Raw genomic sequence first — 13008 nt, 5'->3', positions numbered from 1 at the left:
AGAACATGGAATTTCTCTAGGTTACTGAGAGAATGAGAGAATGTTTAGTTGTGTTATCAGTAAGACTCCCTAGACTGTTAAACTACCTCAGGGGGAACAAAAGCCAGATAGAGCTTACTACAAGCTCTATGGAGACGCAAGATTCGGTGTAGCAATGTCTTTTTGTCACAAAAGGGGCTCCTTGTAATACTATCCAGAATTCAACCTACTTTTGTACTACCTGAAAATTGAGACTTGCTCTATCATTCCTTCCACAGCCGTGGGGGACAGTGTTGCTGCTTGGTTCCTTGATCTGATCAATAGGCTTTATAGTCTATTCATCAAAGTTGTCTATTTTGCATTGATGCAAAAATAATAAAATGCACAATTTTGCATTGATTGATTGAACCAAATGTAATCTCAGCGACTGTTCAAACTGTAAACCAAACAAGAATCCACCCAAAAAGGTATATTTTGGAGTAAAAACGAATGATTCCAGGATATTGTGAAATGGTTTAACCTGCTGTAGCCAACTAGCTAGCCATGTATTTTTTTTCTCCATGACCAAAACATAATGACTTTCTATTTGTAGCTGATATGGGAAGTAATACACAAGCAGCATATCAAACTGGGATAATGTTTTAGGTTACACCAGCAAGAATAAGAATATTTGCCAGTTCATATTATTTTATTATACATCTGATTATTTCTCATGGAGATGTGGGAAGCTAATAAGGCTAGATAGCTTGCTATATTTTTAGCCAGGCTGAAGCCAGATAGACAGGCTGCTATCCAGCTACTACTGGCAAGGGAAGGGAAACACTATATTCATGCCACTTCGATACTGAAGTGAATTTTTCTTAGCAGTATAGGAAAACTTATGCAGCTAGCTAGGGTAATTAATGTAGCAGGTTAGGAGACTGAGGTTAAGGTTAGGGTCAAGGAAAATTCTCTCCTAACCTGTTAAGAAAATCACTTTGTATCGAAGTGACGTGAAAAGTGTGTCCCAGCAAGGGAAGGCAACTCCTCCGTGCGTTCACTAAATGAAATGACAACAACAAAAAACTTTGCTATCACCCTCTTGTGAATGGAAGTGGGACTGGTGAGGATATCATGTTTCCAAAAGGTGTCCGCTGCTCCAAAAATCTCACTCCACCCACGCACATGCCCTTACAGTTGAAATCGGAAGTTTACATACACCTTAGCCAACTACATTTAAACTCAGTTTCTCACAATTCCTGACATTTAATCATTGTAGAAATTCCCTGTCTTAGGTCAGTTAGGATCACCACTTTATTTTAAGAATGTGAAATGTCAGAATAATAGTAGAGAGAATGATTTATTTCAGCTGTTATATCTTTCATCAAATAAAATACAATTTTATTTGTCACATACACATGGTTAGCAGATCATCACATTCCCAGTGGGTCAGAATTTTACATACACTCAACTAGTATTTGATAGCATTGCTTTTAAAATGTTGAATTTCGGTCAAACTTTTCGGGTAGCCTTCCACAAGCTTCCCACAATTTTGTCCCACTTCTCCTGACAGAGCTGGTGTAACTGAATCAGGTTTGTAGGCCTCCTTGCTCACACACGTTTTTTCAGTTCTGCCCACAAATGTTCTATGGGATTGAGGTCAGGGCTTTGTGATGACTTTGTTGTCCTTAAGCCATTTTACCACAACTTTGGAAGTAAGCTTGGGGTCATTGTCCATTTGGAAGACCCATTTACAACCAAGCTTTAACTTCCTGACTGATGTCTTGAGATGTTGCTTCAATGTATCCACATAATTTTCCTGCCTCATGATGCAATCTATTTTGTGAAGTGCACCAGTCCCTCCTGCAGCAAAGCACCCCCACAACATGATGCTGCCACCCCTGTGCTTCAGGGTTGGGATGGTGCTCTTCGGCTTGCAAGCCTCCCCCTTTTCCCTCCAAACATAACGATGGTCATTATGGCCAAACAGTTCTATTTTTGTAACATCAGACCAGAGGACATTTCTCCAAAAAGTATGATCTTTGTCCCCATGTGCAGTTGCAAACCGTAGTCTGGCTCTTTTATGGTGGTTTTGGAGCAGTGGCTCTTCCTTGCTAAGCGGCCTTTCAGGTTATGTCCATATAGGACTTGTTTTACTGTGGATATAGATACTTGCACATGTTTCCTCCAGCATGTTCACAAGGTCCTTTGCTGTTATTCTGGGATTGATTTTCATTTTTGTTACCAAAGTACTTTCATCTCTAGGAGACAGAACGTGTCACCTTCCAGAGCGGTATGGCGGCTGTGTGGTCCCATAGTGCTTATACTTGTGTACTATTGTTTGTATAGAAGAACGTGGTACCTTCAGGTGTTTGGAAATTGCTCCCAAGGATGAACCAGACTTGTGGAGGTCTACAATTGTTTTTCTGAGGTCTTGGCTGATTTCTTTTGATTTTCCCATGATGTCAAGCAAAGATGCACTGAGTTTGAAGGTAGGCCTTGAAATACATACACAGGTACACCTCCAATTGACTCAATTGACTGAAATCAATTAGCCTATCAGAAGCTTATAAAGTCATGACATAATTTCCTGGTATTTTCCAACCTGTTTAAAGGCACAGTCAACTTAGTGTATGTAAACTTCTTACCTATGGAATTGTGAGCAGTGAACAGTGAATTGTAAGTGAAATAATCTTTCTTTAAACAATTGTTGGAAAAAATGACTTGTTTCATGCACAAAGTAGATGTCCTAACCGACTTGCCAAAACTATAGTTTGTTCACAAGAAATGTGTGTAATGGTTGAAAAACGATGTTTAATGACTCCAACCTAAGTGTATGTAAACTTCCGACTTCAGCTGTAGATCAATGAAGTGGAGCTTGTAGTAACCTTAAAAGTGAACCGCAGCATCCAAACTTGAACAATGTCAAACATCTATGATCAAATTCCAGTGAATCTGTCAGAAGGTTAAAATGAATGGGTACTTCATGGATTTTCCTTGGCTAATGTGGAAATACTCATAACACATTGTGTTTGGGGAGTAGACTATTACAGCCAGAAGTGTAGAGGTTACAAAATGACCTGATGGAAACTATGAGTTATTTAAACTCAACTCTCTCTTTCCCAAAACCAAAAAAGACTCAATGCCAGCCAAACTGTTTCAGATAGTAGGCTTACTCTTGTTCAAATAGCAAGGTGTCCCGAATGCTCTGTCAGGTGTCAGACGCATCCAAAAGCAGCCTAATCCTTTTGATATGACTTAATCATTTTATTATTGTTTGTTTTCTTTGTAGGCCTGAACAGATCTGCCATTTGGGAAGACCAGAGTGTTCCTGCTGACAGTGTTGATCCTGTAGGAATACTGTCAGAATACTGCCTGCTTTTTCCAAGTCATGCAGATGAGTTACAGATGCTGGGTGGCTTTGCGGCCTCTGTGGTGCCTGCTTTGAACCCTCTGGTGTCAGAGCCTACATAAATCTCCCAGTTCCTCTTCCCCTTTGACACCCTCCTGTCATTGGCTCACTGAAAAAGCTATCCAGGACAGTGGTTGGTCAAAAACAACTGGGTCACAATTGTATCTATGAAGCTTATTGAAGGCTCATAACCATTTTTAACACCTAGGTAGATGTTTCACAAATAATTTATAAGCAAATGCCATACTATAAAGGGCGATATGACAGGTCCTTACACCTGGCATTATTGCCACGTGGCAGACGGCGTATTATGTATGCAGCTTTGGAAGGCTTCATTAAGCCTTTTTATACAACGGGTGGGTCTAATCCTGGATGCTGATTGGTTAAAATCAAATTTCAGCCGGTGTCTATTCCACAAGTTACCACCAGCTAAAGCGATAACGTTGCCTATTTGCTCTATTCCATCTCACTGTCTCATCAGCCTAGCCAGGCAATTTAATAAACTTGATCACCACTGTAAAAAGCATCTAGACATTTTCTCCCATTTCTTTTAGACTAGCAATTGGATTTCAGTAGCAAAGATTTGTATAAACCTTGCTGTCTATCTCCCTGACATTTGCAACATTGTTTAAATATTAAATCTCCAACTGTCCCATAGTAATGAATGTGTACGGGTCGGGACTTCATGAATGAGCATCATTTTTATGGACATATACAAAGAAACGGCAATAGATAACAAGTAAAACTAAATGAGATGCAGCTAGTTTGCAGTCTTTCCAGCTTCAGTTTGAAGTGATTGTGTTAGCTGTGATGTTGGCTAGCTCCGAACAACAATGTCCTGATGAGAGAGCACTTTTCTATGCCAGGTGAAATATGGCATCATTAGCTCATTTTTATGGATGTATTCAAATAAATGTCACGAGAAAACAGCTTAAGCAAATGCAGTTACATTTCTGTTATTCTGGCGGTAGTGTTTGACGTGTCTGTAAGTTAGCCGTAGTTGGCTTGATAGCAAACAAGGGATAAGAACATTGCTAGCCAGTATGGCAATAGAACATTTAGAATGAACGACTGGATACAGAACAAAAAAATACTGAACAACTGGATAGCGTCTCTGGCAACCGAACCAATGGAATGAAACACCAGCTCGCTTGGGTAGCAACCCTAGATTTGTGTCGGGTCTATATCTTATGGAAATATGAAATAGTATGAATAAAATCATACAAATACATGTTTTGATGAAAATATGTCAATCATTATTTGAATATGCTGGTAACCTGTTGTATAAAAGTGATAATGCCCTCGAAGCCAGTGTTTGGAGGATATATTGGCACGGTTTGTCGGTCCTCGACTTTGTCTCTCGGGCCTATATATCCTCCAAACATCGGCTTCTCTGGGATTATCACTTAAATTACATATACCGTGTGTAAAGTGTAACCATCAACTGCCTTTGCATTTTCAGTGTTGAAATTGGTGTTAAGGACTCCGAAATGTCTTGTCAGCATCAAGTTACTACATAGTGTCAGTTCAAAGTGCACATAAGCCCTATGGGGCGGCAGTGTTGCCTAGTGGTTAGAGCGTTGGACTAGTAACTGGAAGGTTGCGAGTTCAAACCCCTGAGCTGGCAAGGTACAAATCTGTCGTTCTGCCCCTGAACAGGCAGTTAACCCACTGTTCCCAGGCCGTAATTGAAAATAAGAATGTGTTCTTAACTGACTTGCCTGGTTAAATAAAGGTAAAATTAAATACCTGGCCCTCTGAGCTTTGTTAGGGGTGTCCAGAGGAGTTGCCTCCCTTCAGAAGGTTAAAAATATTTTATGAAGTAATGTGTGTGTAAAAAAAGAGAACATTATTTCATATTCCAAAGTTGTGAGGTATGAGAGCTGGGGATTATAGGGAAACCTTGTTGGCACAACAGAACACTGTTGCTTCTGGTTTGAACACGCACTTCACCTTCCGTTCCACAAACAAGGTTAGGCTTGGATGGGGATGAGGAGTTAAATGAATAAGTAGCTGATTACATGTCTGTGCTTCTTTTTCTTCTGGAGCTGTCCCCGATGGCCGGGGCTTCCTTTAAAGAAACATGAAACCCTCGAGTGGTTCCAATCATGTTTGCCTGGGAGGATGCAGTCATTCTAAATGACTCCTAGCCCCTTCTACTGACTCCTAGTTTTCAATTGTCTTTGTTCCACAGAGCTCGTCTGTGGTCAAGTACCGTCTACACTGCAGGCCTGGGTTTAAATAGTATTGAAATCTAACAATTACTTGTGTTTTGCTTCATTGAGCTTTCCCTGGGAAAAAATGGCATAGTCCTAAATACAGCCCTAGCAAGCCAGAACAGAAAGGAATGGCGCCTGGGGAAGGTTGTGGGATAAGATCAGTATGGTAATTAATCCTTCACATAATCATATCAAACATGACTGGAAGCTACAGTAACAAGCTAGGTTTTCTCTTTTGCACTACTAGCTTTCTGCAAAATACAGTGAGTTTAGACCAATGTACAGCAAACCATCCAACTGCAAACCAGCAGTGCTCAAAAGGGAGAATAGCTACATATGTACACACTTCTACTAGTTGAAAATAATCAAATGCTCAAGTCATCAACTTGACTTCAACCTTATCTGGCCATGTGGTTTACCTCACGATGGCATTTGGCTAGCTCTGTAACCGCGTATGGTTTGTGTGTTTCACATGAATTACAGCGCTCTGACCACAAAGCCAATGATGTTGAGCATATAACATATCATTTATGGTATTATAACACACCTGGCACATAAAAACAGGCATGAAGAAGAATTCCAGATCAAAGCATATAATTCATCTCTATGTAAAAGCCCTTATTAAACACTCCATAACCTGAACCTGCTGTGCTATACGTTGCATGTCTATTACTGTAATCAATTTCCATTTCACTCCAAAGTGGTCTTAAATGGCATATCTTACAATTTGTCATATCAATGTCATATCATCATTTGCATACATTTTTGGTGTGAAAACTAACCATATACAGGTACAAGATGTTCTTTTGTTTCCACAGGTGTAGACTACCTGTTTGATTTGTTACCACGTGTTATTTCTACAGTGTTCGGGTTAGCAGTAAAACATGTGGTTTCCGCATCCTCTCAGGTGGTGTCCACTCGTACACTAGATCAAAGCTAGCAGAACATGTTGACACTCTTTAAGTGTAGCTGGGCACGTTTTCTCTCTTTGTGAATACATACAGGCTGTAACAGACCTTCTGAATCAAACTCAGATACAATCATTCATTTGGTGTCAATTGAGCCTCAAAGACTGCAAGCACCATATCAACAGACACAATGTACACCTTAAAAACCAATAACAAGCACCTCATTGACTACGACACAGCTGGAATGAACTTCCTCATTACTTCGATAGTGATTTCAAGCTCAATTTCTTTCTTCCATCTTGCATGCATGAGAACTCAGACAATCCATACATCACACCAGGTTAATATATATTAGGGCATGTAATAGACTTTCTTTTAATTATAAAAAAATATAAAAAAAACGTTTTGGAACAGAACAATTAAATGAATGTTTCTTATTGGAGGTAGCTGCTCCCAGTTTCAGTTCATTTCTTCCGATTTAGTGCCAAATGAGGACAACCCACAATGCAAAGGAAACTTTGCATGGTGACGTACAACATTCCAGTTTACCAGCCGGCACTTTAACAGATATAAAACACCAGGATCCCGTGACCTTGTGTTTTATATCAACTAAGTGCATATCCAGATGTGGGAGAATAAACTCTCTGCTCTACAGCGAAGAGGAGGAACAGTAAGGAGATGTCTACCGCGATGTTGCACATATTTTTTACATAAAAAAATGGAGCGAGAGTAAATGTTTGATATAAATGGAGATCTTAACAGAAACACTCACTCAAACAACTCACTGCAACAACTCACTGCAACAACTCACTGAAACAACTCACTGAAACAACTCACTGAAACAACTCACTGAAACAACTCACTGAAACAACTCACTGAAACAACTCACTGAAACAACTCACTGAAACAACTCACTGAAACAACTCACTGAACTTGAACAACGGAGGGGGATAGAAGCATAAATCTACATGATTTGATCATTGAAAGATAATCCTGTCTTCACTTGATCCTTCCCTAACAACTCCACCTACAACGGTCTCTTTTTTCAACATATAGTTTGTCATCTGTCCTATTTTAAATGTCAGTTGGGAAGTCATTATGGCTACCAGGGATTATTATTTAGCAACATCCCAATGTCTTTAGTTGATATACAGTAGAAACACAAAAATATATATATAATGAATATGCACTACCAGCACCATGTCATCAGGCTCAGGGTGATGTCATTCTAAATGACATAATAACACTGAATGGTTAAGAAAACATGTCAGTCATGGGAACTGATGTCCCGCATCCTAGGATATAATATGTCAACTGACACCAAACCAAATGGCTCACATGCTACCCAGAAACATCAGTGACAATAGGAGAAGTAAACAATCACCAGTGTGTTTATAACAGAGCAGCAGCTCTTGCAACTCATCCCTCAAGAAAACTGCTCCCCTGTCTTCGATTAGGCCTACTTCTACAATAGGGTTTTTCAGATCATTGGCCTCCCTGAACTACGAACATAGTAAGTACTGGGTAATTAACATCTAATTGATGCTTGGGATAAAACCAATCATAGATTTTTACAGTGGTAATGCTGCTCCAGCTGACCTCAAACCCTCTTTATGCATGCCACAAAGCAGACAACAAATGAGAGTTTTTAAAAAACATTTTCAAAAGGACTTGATTTGTTCACAGAGCTGTCTAAGTTTCTGTGTGGATTCGTAATTGTCCTTCTCTGGAACAAAGAACTACAACTGCAGAGAATGTACTCAAGCTGGACCTCTATCTGGCTATACTTCTTAAACCTTGAATAAGCTAAACTCCAGTCAAAAGATGAAATCACTTATTCGATCATAATCATTCTTTTTGGAGGGACAGACTTCGAGCTGTTTTATGTGGCATCGTATATATGTCATGGGAAACATCCCTGGGCTATTGAACATATACTGTACTTCCACCACCTTTCGTTTGACCCCTAGGCACAATAATTCAATAATGCTATATTCTCTCCCTAGCGAGGGAAACATCCTTGCCTGGTGTTTCCTTCTAATGCTAATGATCTCTCTTTCTCTCCCCCTTTTCCATTCCATCTCTCTTCTGTTTGATAGGTCTGAAAGCTAGCAGAGTTGATGCAGCTGGTTGGCAATGACACTGACTTACATGACAGTGTGTTGCTCAGAACAACCTAGGGCAAGGCAAAGATGTGCTCTAAATATTTACATCTCACAACTGCACCGCAAATTTGCACACTTTAGTCATTCACGTTCATGCACTTCAGTCATGCACTTTAGTCATGCACAGTCCAGGAATGAATGGGAATGCTTTTTGTTCACGGCAAATTCTCCAGTGTTAAATCATAATGATTCATTCATTAAATTAACACTGAAATTGTGTTAAATTAACACACTGCTTGGTGTAAAGCTTTATTTCCTAGTGTCTTGCCTTTCGAGTGAAATGCAGCGGTACTACTAATAATTGTATTTGTTAGTGACAGAGACATGGCTGTTGCATTCATCCATTTTCAGTCCTATGGACTTCACCAAGTGAGATCCTGAGTGAATATGTTATCATTAAAATGTTATTATTGAACACAATGCCATGCGTATTTTACAAGGCCTTATCTTAGAGGCCTACACTCTAAACATAACAATGACCTCTGTAAGTGTTTAATTAACACTCACTGGTGTAAAATAACCCCAGTGTTGGTGATGATAACAACAGTTGAACCAAAACCACAACAAATTTCACAGCATGCTCTATTGCAGGTTGATTTTTAAGAATTGTTTGTTTCAATATCTATGTTTTGGGATTTACATTGGAGAAGCATAGATTAGTGAATCAGTCAATATAAATGACATACATTTTCTAAACTAATCCAATATGTTACTTGGATTTATTACATCCGTTACTGAAATGGTGTTCCAGTTTAGATGCTTTAGCTAGTCTCATATTTCAGTCTTCTCAATGCTGGCAGTCTTTCTGAATGCAGGTTGCGGGTGATTAAAAATGATCAAGTTTGGATATCCACTCTCTGGTTGGATTTCAATAGGAATTATACATCACTTTGCAAGACATCATAATTTGACAGATTGCGTGAATAACCCGACATGTTGAGTTGTTTGGATTACCCAAATGTGGGTTAATTTTTCAGGAGGTGTGGCTTATTACGAGTGTGGTTTTAGTTATTTTTGGCCACCCGTGAGAGTAAATGTAATTACTGTTGATCATGTTAGGTTCGTACACACCAATGTAAAATTTTATTTTAATATTATTGCAAATTACATACTCTAATACAAAAATACTGAATTACCATTATTATTTAAATATTGCACCAAAGTGGTTACTATCCGATGAGGGATTTCAAATTGGAATCTGCATAAGCATTTAAGGAACTCCTACACTACTGTAAGCTTTATTAAAGCGACAAAATTGTCTATGTTCGGCCATAACATGTGATAGCAATTATACTAACAGATGAATCAGAATGACATTTACCGATATCGACACCCCTACTAAGCCAAACCTCCGGTCTTTTGAGCTGACCCGCTTGGTCATATTTCAATAACACAGCATTAAAAAACTACCCAACTAAGTGACCCATTGTCTGCAACCCAGCTGTTGAGTCATCCAAACAGTCCAGTACATTACATTTCATAATTATAATAACATTTTAATGATAACATATTCACTTAGGACTGAAAATGTATGTCTGAAAAAACATTTGTCTGTCACTAACAAATTCAGTCACTCTACAATTCACTCGAAAGGGTAAGCACTTTAGGAAATATGCAAATGAAGGTTTGCAGTAAGCAGTGTGTTAATTCAACACTGTTCAGTGTCTACAAGGTTCCATACTTTCAGTGTTCATTTAACACTGGGGAATATGTTGTGTAGGAATTCTGACCAAAACTCAGGGAGGAAGAAGGGAGAAGAGATAGAAGGCAGTTTGTAAGAACAACAACCCACAATCTAGTGATAGCCCCCCTTGCCTCCGGTGACATCACTCAAACTAAACCCTGGGGTGGGAGAGCGACATAATGTATGGTTTTCACTTTATCAGTAAATGGACCCCTTCAAGTTTACGGCGCCCTACAGTATATCTCTGTTCAACGTGGTGACAGATCTAGAGCAGTCAAAATAATGTTATTGTAGATACAGAGTAGACTCCAAATTGCTCTCTTTAAAATACTAGCACACAATTGGTGCTTATATTTCTTTTGCATTAAAACAATATTTTAACGGATTCTGCAATTGCAGTATCCCACATAGCATAAAGATACAGTGCATGTACTCACTTCCCAGTAGTGAGACCCACAATGTTGACTAGAGTCAGCCTCAAGATATACATACAACACAAAACCAGGACTTAATAGAATTTCATGTTTTGAGAGCAAATCAAGTCATAATTTAAATGTTGACGTTAAGTCACAAACACACTTGCTTTAAGTTCTAGGAGTTCTAGGAGTGAGAGCTGTGGGTGGAACATTTTAAACTATATGTTCTACTGACCTCTTGATAGTGAAAGTAAGGTAAAAAAAAAGTGACGTGAAAGTTACATTCCAAACATACTCACTTAAAGAGAACTGCCTCAATGGAGGCCAGGAAATGTCTCTTTTACTCTCCTCTTATGAAAAGTAAAAAAATATCCTTAACTGTAAAGTTTGCATTCAATCAATCAATATATTCCACCACTTACTTAAGTGAACCACTCTCTCAATATAATGCATTACTGCCAAACTTTGAATTCATTCTTGGCAAGTTGTCTCCACTTTGTTTGCTGCAGCTCCTCCCTTCTATCAGCAGCCATTGCATATTTTCTGAATATGTCATCAGCAGCTGTGTGAGCTTCAACAATTCTAAAATGTCTGGTCTGAATTCAGAGTAGGGTGGACCTTTTCCCATTAGGAAACAAGTATGTTCTTCAGTTTTAAAGGGAGAGTTCATCCATATCTCCTTTTAGAAATAGACCTAATTACATGGATAACCAGTAATAAATACTATTGATGCTGAGGTACAGTATATACACCAAAATGGTTGACTCACCCACTCACAAAAGCATTAACATTGTTGCAATCAAAACAACATGATTGGTAGGCCCATAATATCATGCTCCAAATAGTATGCTTAAATCAAACAGAAGGCTTGAACTCTAGATTATAGAATCTAAGTAATACATCCTCTTAACACATATCTGCATAGACCCAAAATAAACGTTTCCTTTATCTCTCCAAGGTTTTACAGGGGGATAAACGACTGTGGATATGAATAGCCCCATCCCAGAGAGCAAGCACGGAACTCTTCCAGAGGAAATTCCGCTGTGACAGGGCTTCCTGTGATGGAGCAAGCCCAGCCTGTGGGGAGGAGACTGGACTGAGAGAGAATGAATCTGCCCTGGACAACATGTGCTACACAGAGCTATCCCACCACATATGCACGCATGGATGCACACACAAGCACAGCCCCCCCGCAACCAAACCCAACCCAACCCTAAACCTAACCTTAACTCCTACCTCTAACCCTAATTCTAACCAAAATTTTCCTTGAGGACTTCTGGTCCACACAAGAATAGTAAAACCACACACAAACACACATGCACACACATATCTGTTTTACTATCTTTGTGGGGACTTAACAATTGATTCCCATTTAAAATCCTATTTTCCATAACCCCTTACCCTAAACCTTAACCCTTAACCTAACCCTAAACTTAACCCCAACCATAACCCTAACCTGATCTCCTAACCCTAACCCCAACCATAACCCTAACCTGATCTCCTAACCCTAAACTCAACCATATGTCTTAACCCTAACCCTAATACGCTAACCCTAATTGTAGCCCTAACCCTAATTGTAACCCTACACCTAACCCCTAAACCTAAAATACCCTTTTTCCTTGTGGGAACCAGTGAAATGTCTGAATGTTCCTTGTTTTACTACTCTTGTGAGGACCTCTGGTCCCCACAAGGATAGTAAAACCAAACACACACACACACACACCTTAATAACCTGCCAACACACATAACTGGGGATGGAAAAGACAGCACGACCATGTCATCAGTCAGATAAAACCATTAAAACCAGATATCAACTACTTTAGTGGCCTCACTGAGTCTGGGTGGGTGAATAAAGATTTGTATGACTGGAGCCAGAAACCCTGTACGTTTGTGTAGATGCTGTGTTAACTAGAGATCCTCCACGTCCTATTAAGCAAAGCTTGAACGGAAAATGTATATAGTTTGTCTTTTCACGATGGCAATTATGAGGCAATTTTGGAAGCAATTGTTCCCCACAGAAAACACATGTGGAACCGCTTTGAGCACTGCACACATTTACAGCAAGCATCCAAAAGCTGCACTCAATAATACTTCACTCACTGAGTCTTTTTTTTGCCAGTAAATGACTGCTTTCAGATGTTTGATCGCTGAAAACAGCCATCAATCTTTCTTAATGGCTGTTGTATAGGTTAATAAGTCTATGTCATGTGGTTAAATGTCACATCTAATGTATAATGTGTCATATA

General features: G+C 39.3%; 1 protein-coding gene across 1 annotated transcript in view; it reads right to left on the bottom strand.

Moving 5' to 3' along the window:
* Window positions 1-13008, bottom strand: part of col5a2a (collagen, type V, alpha 2a) — a 60649-nt gene that overhangs the window by 33710 nt on the left and 13931 nt on the right. The gene's annotated exons all lie outside the window — the stretch shown is intronic.

Source organism: Oncorhynchus gorbuscha, linkage group LG01 (genome assembly GCF_021184085.1).
Source record: "Oncorhynchus gorbuscha isolate QuinsamMale2020 ecotype Even-year linkage group LG01, OgorEven_v1.0, whole genome shotgun sequence".
NCBI classification, from domain to species: Eukaryota; Metazoa; Chordata; class Actinopteri; order Salmoniformes; family Salmonidae; genus Oncorhynchus; species Oncorhynchus gorbuscha.
The sequence above is the reverse complement of the archived record's forward strand: the minus strand, read 5'-3'. Positions and strand labels throughout refer to the sequence as shown.